Source organism: Acinonyx jubatus, chromosome D3 (genome assembly GCF_027475565.1).
Source record: "Acinonyx jubatus isolate Ajub_Pintada_27869175 chromosome D3, VMU_Ajub_asm_v1.0, whole genome shotgun sequence".
Lineage (NCBI taxonomy): Eukaryota > Metazoa > Chordata > Mammalia > Carnivora > Felidae > Acinonyx > Acinonyx jubatus.
In genome coordinates this window covers 44,176,190-44,188,502 of record NC_069392.1, presented here as the reverse complement: position 1 = coordinate 44,188,502, position 12,313 = coordinate 44,176,190, and the positions used below count along the sequence as shown (strand labels likewise).

General features: G+C 35.2%; 1 protein-coding gene across 2 annotated transcripts in view; it reads right to left on the bottom strand.

Annotated features, from left to right (window-relative positions):
• Nucleotides 1–12,074, bottom strand: part of RBBP8 (RB binding protein 8, endonuclease) — a 110,656-nt gene extending 98,582 nt beyond the window's left edge. For both annotated transcript variants that reach the window (XM_027068631.2, XM_027068633.2), the window contains exon 1: nucleotides 11,860–12,074. The gene's annotated coding sequence lies outside the window, so the exon portion shown is untranslated. The remainder of the gene's footprint in view (nucleotides 1–11,859) is intronic.
• Between the last annotated feature and the right edge of the window lie 239 nt (nucleotides 12,075–12,313).

Genomic DNA, 12,313 nt, shown 5'->3' with positions numbered 1-12,313 from the left:
AAAAAAATTAATGATTCACCTCTTATATGGTATTTTTTCCATTTTTGATGAATTTCTTCAATACTGACAAATAGTTGTGATCTTTAATGCACTCATGCCTCACAAATTACACGTCTTCAAACACAATGGCAGACCTTTTTTGCCCCAATTTTTTCTATTCTATGAGAAAAATAGACTGTTTAAAATATCGGCTTTTCGCTTTTCCTAATCCATATGTTAGTCTGAGGTTAAGGAAGCTTTGATAGTCACCTTTCCAAAAATGTTTTACATTCAGAATTTAGTTCTTAAAGGAGACCTTCAGTTTTAGCCAATACTTTTTCAATTTTACTTCTTATAATCAGAAGTATTAGAAATGTTTAGTGAAATTAAATTATGTTTGAATTTACCTCACACCTTTGGTGACTCTTTTTGAGGATTATTTAGGATACTAAGACAAATCTAATGTGCTTCTTATCTAAAGTGACCATATCCCTAGGCTTACCAGCAATAGTTCTGGTAAATGTCTATTGTTCTGGTTCAATTATTAATAAGGCTCCTGTTTACTCTCAAAAATGTCCTGGGTTGGGTGATAAATCATATGGTCAGAGCTTTAAGGTATTTGAAATATAAACTAATAAAAAAAGGGAAGATTTAGGAGTGCCTGGTTAAGCATCCTATTCTTGATTAAGCATCCTACTCTTGATTTCTGCTCAGGTCATGATCTCAGGGTCCTGGAATCAAGCCCCACCTCAGGCTTCAAGCTGAGTGAGGAGCCTGCTTAAGATTCTCTCTCCCTCCCTCTCTTTCTGTGCCTTCCTAGCTCATACTCATGGGTGGTCTCTCAAAAATTTTTTTAAAAAAGAAAGAAAAAAAAAGAAAAAGGGAAGATTTAAATTACCCTTTATAGTCAAGAATATTTCCTTTGCAACTATGTACAGACCTAACTGAATTATTTTTTTTAAATATTTATTTATGGGCATCTGGGTGGCTCAGTTGGTTAAGCATGCAACTTCAGCTCAGGTCATAATCTTGGAGTTCATGAGTTCAAGCCCCATGTCAGGCTCTGTGCTGACAGCTTGGAGCCTGGAGCCTGCTTTGGATTCTGTGTCTCCATGTCTCTCTGCCCTTCCCCTGCTCACTCTCTGTCTGTCTCTCTCTCTCAAAAATAAATACATATTAAAAAAAAAAAAAAAACTTCTTGTAAAAAAATAAATATTTATTTATTTTGAGGGAGAGAGAATGAGTGGGATGGGGGCAGAGAGACAGAACCCCAAGGAGGCCCCACACTGTGCAGTGCCCAAAGCAGGGCTCAATCTCATGAGCCATGAGATCATGATGTGAACTGAAATCAAGAGTTGAACACTTAAATGACTGAGCTGCCCAGGGGCCACACCATGCTATTTTTGAATAATAAAATCTGTTTAAAGTTTATTCTGTGCTTTTCTATTTTTTTTAATTTAGAAACTACTTTTGAGAAAATAACCAAATAAAGTTTCTGAATTTTGATAATTATTACCTAAAGGCTAATTTTGCAGTCCCAGTACATTTTTCTGTTTATTTCAGAAAACTTTTACAAGGTTACTAAAAGGTCTTTAAAATATGATAGCAATTTGAGTCTCATAATTTAGAAAAGGAAAATAAATTGGGCTCTCTCATTCAGAGTTGGAGTGAAGCACTTATTATATGGACAAATCTCAGTTCATTTTTTAGACTTTTTTGCATTAATAGTTGTACTTACTAGAAATCATGGCATACATGTTCCTTTACATGGCTTATAATAGTGAACATTTGAGGGGCGCCTGAGTGGCTCAGTCAGTTAAATGTCTGGCTCTTGATTTTGGCTCAGGTCATGATCTCATGGTTCGTGGATTCAAGCTTTGCATTGGGCTCTATGCTGACAAGCACGGAGCCTGCTTGGGATTCTCTTTCTCCCTCTCTCTCTCTCTGCCCCTCCCTGCCTGCACGCTATCTCTTTCTCAAAAATAAATAAACAGTTTTTAAAAATAGTGGACCTTTGAGAGGTGAATATAAATTGACTTCTAATGGAGTTAGCAAGTGTTCATTCTTAGCTTTCCCAGCCCTGAGTTTTAGATTCTCCCATGTAGTAAGCTTAAAGCTAAATAGATTGAAGGACCTTGAATTATGTTATTATCTCCAAAGGGAGCAGAGCAGAAAATGCTCCAAAAAACTCACCAGGTTCTATAATCAATGACGACTTATAGCCATATTCCTGGCCTATGGGACTATGCAAGTCCTGAGCTGGAGATAGGACCTAGGAGTTAAGATTTAAACTCTATCCCTGTCTCTGATAATCTGCATGTTGCCTAGACAAGTCTTACTTCCCCAACCAAAAAATGAGAATACTCATACTTACCTGTGTCCAAAGGGATTATTATAGGAATGAAATAATGTATCTGTAATTTCTTAAGGAAGACTTCTAGAAGTTGGAAGCAACTTGCCTATTGGGAGCAGAGTGGTAGAAGGCTTTCTAGGCCGAAGGCATGTGCAAAGTTTCTGCTATGGGAAATCATTGTGAATTCTGGAAACTGTAAGTATATAGTAATGTATTTGTATAGGTTGACAGTGGGAAATGAGCAGCAGCTCCACCTAATTTGTTGAATGAATTCTAATTTTTAATAATCCTACTGAGCAAGTAATCTAACATCTCTGTGCCTCAGTTTTTTATCAGTGATAAGAAGATAATATATACCTTGGGTATTTTACATACAGGATTGTTAACAGGATTAAATGATTATAAATGTACCCAAACAGTGTAAGAAACTGTTGTTAGTACTAGATAGATTTAAGAACTACGGCTAATCAGAGAGATCTCTTCAATTGCTGAGTTATGTAATTGTAGTGAAACTGTTGAATTGCTATGCAAATTGTGACAGATTTATAATTATAGAAAGGATTACATTACAACTGAAGTGCTTTTACATATCTTATTTGATTCACATAGTTAAGTTTAAATAAGTCAGGTAGAGTTATTATATTGTTGTTATTTCCATTATATTCCAAGGGACTTTAAAAATCATCTAGCCCAACTGCAAAATCGTATAGAAAGGAGAAACTAATTTATTCATGTATTTCAGAAATTTGTGGTTGTAAGAAATTATTTACTTAATAGAAATTTATGATCTACTGAGCTTCAGGTGCAAGAAAGGGGGAGTTGGTATCAAGTTGATTGTGATCTGAGCTAATTTAGTGAAGATCTGAGTGTATTTGATAACTCCTTCTGACAATAGTTATTTCTTCTTAATGGCCTTTGTTCAGTAGTGTGTGTCCTCACTTTTATTTCTATTCCCTTCAGTCTAATTTCTGTATTTTACCCATATCAATTCATTAGCTAATTTAACCACAGTCTAAGAGAGTTATTTTTAAAAACTCAGACACTCCATTTGAACATAATTGAAGTTAAATGAAAAGATGATATGTTTTTAATCAGATTTATTTTTAATTTAAACCTATTTCTTCCTCATTTTCACTAAACTAAGTTTTTATAATTATGCAATAATTAATATATTTACACAATTAAAGCACATAACTGGCTACTTCAGTTTCCTGTTTTTAATCTACTTGACTACAGCTTTCCTCTAATGTATTCTTCAGACCCATGCTCCAGGATCACATAAAGGTTATAATGAATTAGTTCTTGTAACCAGACCCTCTTGGACATAGTCCAACACAAACTTGTACTATTCAAACTTCTGTGTTTCACTGTAATGAGAAGTGTTACTTGAGAGTCCAATGTAGTCAATCTGTTTTTACTATAATTTTACCAATGTAAACTAAATGATAAAGCCTTTGGATCAATACTGGACGTAAAAGTATTTACAGAGTACCTATTAATTGTTCATTTGGTGCTGTTTGGCCCTTTAAAAATTGGCGGCCAAATTCAGGAAATGAAATGTAGTTTATTAGAAAATACCTTTCTCACAAAAGATCAAGTTTCAATGTATCTCAGGTTTTGTGGGAATGGATCAAATACATCAGACAAAAATAGGCTAAAGTTCCTCACTTGCCATTTGAAATTGCTATACTCATTTTTCAGCAAATCTATTTTACTTGCATAGTATATTAAAATTGTATTGGTAAATTAAGGAAAAATCAGTTTGGTCATATTTGTCCTATAATAGTGATGTGCCGGACTCCTCTTGGGCCCTGCTTGCTTTAGCCAGTCCAATAACATTCCAATGGCAATCAGATTCGTAAGGTGAAACCTGACAGCCCTTCACCTGACTTTCTGCTTGGGGGGCTTCTCTGAAGCCTTCGGAAATAGAAGCATAGCCAGAAAGTGTGAAGAAATGAACAACCTATGAGGCAACCCGTAACTAACCTAAATCAGAACTGGTGGATAGATGCTTCTCTCCAGTCTTCTGGCAGGATAAATGCTTCTCTCCAGTCTTCTAAGACTTCATGGCTCCTAACAGGGGCCTGGGATTGAGTCCCATTTTGCCTGTACTGAAGGAAGCACTCCAAATGCTCTCTCCCCATTTTCTTCTAATCCCCAGCTCTTATTCCCTGGGATGGCTTCTCACATAGACAATTTGCACATAATCTGGAAGATTCAGGCTCTGTTTTCCATGAAGAACCCAAACTAAGAGATAAAGGTTAAACATATGATTTCCATTTCCAGGGTGCCTGCCTGGCTGAGTCAGTAAAACATGTTACTCTCGATCTCAGGGTTGTGAGTTCAAGCCCCGTGTTGGGTGTAGAGATTACTTAAAAAAAAAAAATTGGGGCGCCTGGGTGGCTCAGTCGGTTGAGCGTTCAACTTTGGCTCGGGTCATGATCTCATGGTCCGTGAGTTTGAGCCCCGCGTCGGGCTCTGTGCTGACAGCTCGGAGCCTGGAGCCTGCTTCGGATTCTGTGTCTCCTTCGCTCTCTGTCCCTAACCCACTCGCATCTGTCTCTCTCTCAAAAATAAATAAGCATTAAAAAACTTAAAAAAAAATTAACTTTTGAAAGTTTGCATGTGTGGATGGGACAGTCAAATTAATTGTATGTAGTAATTTGAGAGGATGTTAATATTGACCCAAGACTGGTGGAACTTGTACAGTCAAGGCTATTTTTCTGATAGTAATAACGATTTGATTTAAAGGAAATTATACAGCCTTGCTCAGTCTTTTATAGGCAAGAGAATATTTTCTTGCCACTTTTCAAACTTTATTGGACGTTAGAATAATCTGGAAAATCAGTAAATATGTAGATTCATGGGATCTACCCACTAGAGATTCTAATGTGATATGTCTAGAATGGAGCTTAGCAATCTGCATTTTTAATAGGTATCCTCCAGGTGAGTCAGATGGTCTACAGACTACACTTTGAGAAGCATTGATACATTATTACAGTAATAATACTGCTGAGGATAATCTGTGACCAAGAAATAAATGAAAAGCAATTTACTCCACAGGGACTGAATTAGTATCATGATATCATTAATCACATGTTCTAATAAACTGAGCTAATAAACTACACACTGGGCAGTCAGATTAAAAAGAACCTAATTTTAATTTCAGGGTCCTCTGTAAAAATTTGACTTGATATTACTTGATTGGCTTTAACATTAGTACAAACATGTGGTTTGTTATGGTACCAATGAACTGCTGAGAATTTCATTTATGCTAGATGTGTTTAATTTACACTTACTGGTGGAACTAGAACAACATGTCACTCATTTCAAAGTATAAACGCTCACATCTTAACAAGTCAAGCTGTGGGAAAAGAGGCTGATATTGCGCTGGAATGGACTAAACAACCTTTGTTGCTGAATGGCCTGTAGCCAGGTTCCAGTGGCCTGTGGCCAGGTTCCAGTGGTTAGTCTGATATTATAGTTAAAAAATCATATACTTATTTCTGAGCAACATGTTTGTTTTAAATTTTGTCAAACAATTCCTTGGAAAGTGACTAGAAAAGAATTTAACCACTCTCTAAAATGCTATGTAGATGGTATTTACCATTTGGTAATTATCACATTATTGAAAATTGGTTATGATATTAATATTTTTAGAAATGTGACTGATTCTACCATCTACTTTCAGTGAGGAGACCCTACCCTCCAAATTTAGACCTGTATATGTTAAATGTAAATTTTTTATAAAGAACTTTATCACAGAATTCTATAATACTGTTTCTTGTCCATTAATAATACTGTGAGCTACATAAAATTACTGATTACATCAAATATCTTAATGTCTCAAGAGGGAAGTGTTTCTTAATCCTAATCTAAGTCATTGTAGTAATGATTTAGCAAAGCACCTTCAGGAGAATAGGCTTAAGATAGAACTTTGAAACTAAAAATTTGCCACGCAAGTTATATTTTCACTTTGTCAGTAATACAGAATTTCTAAGGCAGTAGTTTTCTGATTACTTTTAAGGCTGTATGTCTTTTTGTTTTAAGTTTATTTGTTTATTTTGAGAGAGAGAGAGAGAGAGCAAGGATGTGCACACAAGCAGGGGAGGGCAAGAGAGAGAGGGAGAGAGAGAATCCAAAGCAGGCTCCATGCTCTCAGTGCAGAAGCCTGTATGTCTTTAACGATGGGCTATAACATTTTCTGTTTCCCAGTTAGTCTTTGATGTATAGCAAGTTTGGTTGTTAGTGCTAATTTATCCAAATTAGCTATTTTATACAGAAATTTTTTAAATTTAATTTTTTAATTTTTTTAATTTTGAGAGAGGAGACAGGATGTGAGCAGGGTAGGGGCAGAGAGAGAGGGAGACACAGAATCTGAAGCAGGCTCCTGGCTCTGAGTTGTCAGTCCAGAGCCTGATGTGGAGCTCAAACCCACGAGCTGCGAGATCATGACCTGAGCTGAAGTTGGACACTTAACCGACTGAGATACCCAGGTGCCCCCCACAAAATAATTCTTTTTTTTTTTTTTTAAGTAAGCTCTATGTCCAATGTGGGGCTTGAACTCATGACCTCAAGATCAAGAGTTGCATGCTCTACCAACTGAATCAGCCAGGCGATCCCATATAGATCGCCTGTATTTATTTTGAGAGAGAAAAAGTGTGTGTGCATGTGAGGGAGGGGCATATAGAGAGGGAGAGAGAGAATCCCAAGGAGGCTCCCGCTGTCAGTGCAGTCTGATGAGGGTCTCAGTCCCATGAACCATGAGATCATGACCTGACCTAAGATCAAGAATCCAGTGCTCAACTGGCTGAGCCACCCAGGTGCCCCTAAAATATATTTTAGATTTATAGTACTCCCTGCCTTCTTTTCAGTTGTTTACAGTCCACTCTCAGTACATGAAAATAAATATGCAAATTAAACAATAATTTAATGAGTAGTCAAATAAAGCTAATTTTTTAAATCTAATAAAATAGTTTTAATAAGAATATTATATACTTAGTGGGTTAAATTGGTGAAGTGATATTTTTGTCTTTAGGTATACCATCTACATACAAGCTTTTCATTTTAAGAGAAAAAATTCATTTACCATGGATATAAATTCAAATTATGTACAGCTTATTAAAGCTTATTTGTATAGCAATTAAACATCTTTCAGGAAATTAAAATTGATTGTAAGAGCTTACTAAGATCAGTTTGTGTTATAAGTGGATCTATTTGTTGGTTCTAAGATCAAGTCCTAACCTATTTCCTGCTCTTTATTTACACACTGGAATATGTGTCAATCCACCCAACTTTAGTTAGGCCAGCTCTTACAATGTTTTGTCACACTATTCTGAACTCCCTTCTGACCCATGATATTGACTTCAGAAATATCTCATGTGTGAACGTTGCTCATTGGCTTCACCTTCTAATCAATTTGTCATTAATTTAATATTACTTTTAGAAATTGTTAAATCCTATTCCTTCTTATGTCTTATACCCAACACATTTTACACTCAATCTCTGTATCATTATTTACTATCAAGAGAATGAAATGTAATTTAATATTGACTTACAATAAATTTAATTTGGAAGAGACTCTTTTGGAAGAACAAACATATTCTATAGCCCTGAAGAAATAATTTAATTGGTATAGAAACAACACAATCCTAGAGCATATAGAAATCTTTGACCAACTAATTTGATGTCATATAAAATAATAGATATAAATAGATATGAAATGTCTTTGAAAAACCTAGATATGAGGCACAAGTAAGGTATAGTTTGTACTATCCCTGCCACAGTTCCTTCCTTTGGTATAGATGATCGAAATTTGAAATTTTAGGGCTGCCTAGCTGGCTCAGTCTGTAGAGCATGCAACTTTTGATCTCTTAACCGAGACTCTCCTTTACCTAAGGGACCTATCTACATAATAAGGCAACCTTTGTTTTTCTAAACATCTCCTTAACTTCTTGTTATTGGCCTTCCTCCCCTTTGTATCCTCAAACCCTACTCATCTTGTTGCTCTTATAAGCTTTTTGTTGACTCATTTCCCTCGGAACTTCAAGTCTGTGTGGATTTCTCAAATGCCTATTAAATTTTATTTTCTCCTATTGATCTGTCTTATGTCAATTGATTCTAAGTCCAGCTAGAAGGAGCATAGGGCAGAGGAAGGTCTTCCTCCCTGACACTTTCCACAGTTGCTAATTTAGTGTTTATGTCTCTGACAAAAATAAATTGTATATTCCAAGCTAAGCTTTGACTTCTTTTACATAAGCTGTTTGTTGAAGTTTATTATATATTTTATTAAAGAGGTAGGAAGGGTATTGACATTTGTTGCATCTGCTGTGTTCTAGGGACTATGCTAGGTGTTTTACGTACAATATCTCATTTAATTCTCCCAACAACTGAGAGAATGGTATTACTTCCTTAACTTACAGACGGAGAAAAGAGAAGTCAGAGTTAAATAATCCCCAAGGATAAACTTGTTTGTAGCAGCCAGTATTCAAATCCATCTTACTTTGGCTCAAAAGCCCATGTATTTTTTAGTATACTACCTTTTCTCTTGATTGTGAAAATGAGAAACAAGTGGAAGTGATTATTTTTCAGAGTCCACTTGGACTAAACTAAGTTTACCAAAGTTGAGTAGCATCCCTCAGGTAGGATTTTACCTGTGAAAAAATAAGGGGATTAGGAGAATTAATATTTAGTTCTAGGAATCAGAATTGGAATTTTTGAGCCTTTGGTTCTAAAGCTTTCTCTGGTCCCATTTCCTTGGAATTGCTCAAGTTAAAAACATTTAAAACATTTTTTGAGCACTTTGCATACAAAGCACTGTCTTAAGAACTCACCCCCTAAAAAAGCAGGTTCTGTCACCTCTAAAATGGATTTTGAATCCTGCAATTCTGATCTTTATAACTTCATGGAAATTTTCCCATCAATTCGAATCAAATTTTAGATGTACTAACTTCTTAGGTAAATCCTAAATTATACCTATATGAGAGTTCTTAAAACAACACAAAATATATATGTATATACACATATGTACTAATAAACATTTTTATTGTTTATAGAATGAATCAGCAAAGACTCGTTAGCATAACTATACAACACAATTTTACCTTTTTACAATTCTTTTACAAAACAGATTAGATTTCATGTAGTATTCAGATGAGTCATTGTGGGATGGTGAAAAATATTAGTCTGGGCTGGTATTCAGAAAACTGGGATGTTCTGGTCCCAGCTCTACCTTTAGATTTTATAGTAGTGATTTAGCTCCATTTTTGGGCTTTTCATTCAACTGAAAACTGAGGAGTTGGATGCATTGGTTATTCTTTAAGACTTTTTCAAGCTTTAAAATGTCATGATTCTAAGTGGTTTTGGTAGGAAACATATGAAGATATTCAAGAAGGAAAGAGTTTGCAGTTGTTAAGAATAGCTAGCATTGTTGACAAAAAGAGTCATTGTGTGAAACGAAGCAGCTAGGAATAAGGACAAAGGAATGCATCCCTGACTAAATTTAAAGAATAAAGATTTTTAAAGAACACTTTTTGACCTGGGCCCTGAAATAACGTAGGGCTGTATAAAATACACACACACACACACACACACACACACACACACACAGGTGCCTAATTTGATTTATAAATCCATATGTCCTTAATTTTAACCAAAACATCACACTGTATCATTATTTTAAAGGAATCAATTTACAGGAATACATAAAGGTCATATTCAATAGGACTTTCATATATTTGAAACTGGGAATTCTGTTATATGAAAGCTGTAGAATCCTTTTCCAAAGTGTAGTTAGGCTTGAAATTTTGCCCCTAGATTTTATATGAAATATATACCTGGTTTCTGAATAGCTTTCCTCAAAACCATAAACATAAAAAATGCTCACTAAATAAATCCACTTAAGTGGAATCCCCACATAAGTTTATCTTTAAACAGTAAGCCCTGGGGGCACCTGGCTGGCTCAATCGGAAGAGCATGTGACTCTTAATCTCAGGGTCCTGAGTTCCAGCCCCAAATTGGGCACAGAGATTACTTAAATAAATAAACTTGAAAAATAAAAACAAAAAAAAGAGTAAGCCCTGTATTTTAAACACAGCATAGTTTAAGAATTGTAAATTACTATATAGAATATACTTACCAGAAACTCTAAAAGTATACTCTATTGACATATATGTATATCTTGCTTGAAAACTGATTGCAAAGAGAAACATTCAACCAACTAAAAATTTTGATCCATATCCTCCCCCCAAAATTGTCAGAATACAGTTTATACTGAATAAAATTAATTTGGGTTTGCTGAATCAGCATATTCCTTATGCAGATTCAACACTGCATAACTTTTTTGAAGTTCAGCTGAATTTGCAGAAGTATTGTGCAGAATTGCCTTGGAATAGGACTGAAAAGCATCCAAGACCTTCCCTGCAAAAAAATGATATCTCATCTGAACATATTTCTCACCTTAAAATTCTTTATTAACATCCTAAAGAAACACTTAGAGTCTTTGAGTTTGAATATAATGACACAGTGAGGACTCTAGGGACAATGAAAAAAAAAGATGCATGAGTCTTGCTCATTTTAAGACAAAGTCATATTAAATTGACCTACTGATAGCTCTTGACAGGAAAGTATCCAGTATAATTCTGTTTAAAAAGTCGTTTTAATTCCCAGATAAATTCATGTGTCAGCTGCTACGTTAACTGAATGCCCAGAAGATATGTGCATTCAATTCAATCCAATATTAATAACTAAGGGGGTAGTCTGGTATGCCAAAATAAATATAAAGGGATTGGTAACTTTGATTTTAGATGGCACAACAACTTAAATTAATTACATCAGGGAAAGAGAGGGGTAAAGAATTATTTTAAAATATAAATTAAAGGAAGATCCAAATATTCTTTAACTTAAGTTTTTCAGACCTAATAGGCATGACAAAACCTGTCTTCATTCCTTTCTATTCAGCTCAGCAAGTGCCTTTGAGCTCCAATAGTTAATCAGTTACCAGATTCCACAATCTTTGTTTTTCACACTCCTCAATTCCTACTGTGTATTGTTCCTCTAATGTACTTAAGGTCACCAAGCAGGCCAACTTTTTTTTTTATGCCTTAAAAAGGCAATTATTATTGTATCCACAATTAGATTTATCATATAAAATTGTTACCATATAGCAACAGCCTATAAAACATGATAGTATATTATCAAAGAAGTAGATGGCTTAAGATGAATCATTAATAGGTGAATTAGATTTAGCAAAATTATTCAACCCAGTTTTCTTCATGACTATAGCCATGCCTAACTTACAAAAAAGTATAGTGAAAGTATAGTATATTATATACTAAATAACTTTTATTTAAACAAATCAATGAATATACATAAGTACTATAAAAAAATATCTAACCAACTTGACATGAAGGGTATAATCTAGGTATTACCATGTTAAAAATAGATATCTGTTTAAACATCATTTCTTAATTTAACCTTAAATTAAGGTGCACAGACAATTGAGAAATAGAAAAAATATATTAACTTACCCTTCAATTTTTTTAGAAAACCTCTGCTCTGGGTCAAAAGCACAAGGTGTTTCACTTCTGACTTCTGAAGCTATGAACTTAAACAGTAGATGAGAGGAAGCCCCTCTCTGGACCACGCTAGAGTTTGCTAGACACCACTGCAATGTGGAAGACTCCTGCTGCATCTAAGCTATATACAGTGTGCAATGGATAACCTAATATGCCTTTCATTTAACTGGCTGGGCAGGTTTCTACCGTCTGTGGAACATGGACTCAAACCAGAATATGTTGGCATAACAGGCCAGTCAAACCGGTTCTTCTGTAGATCCAGAACCTGTCCAACCAGTCTGCATCAAAGGCTAGCCCAACAAGCTGCAGCGGCTCAGCTCTGCTAAGCTTGTATGGGTGAGTTATCCCCACCTCCCATCCACTCCCAACAAACTGCTCAGAATGTTGTAGCCTCCAGCAAAATAAT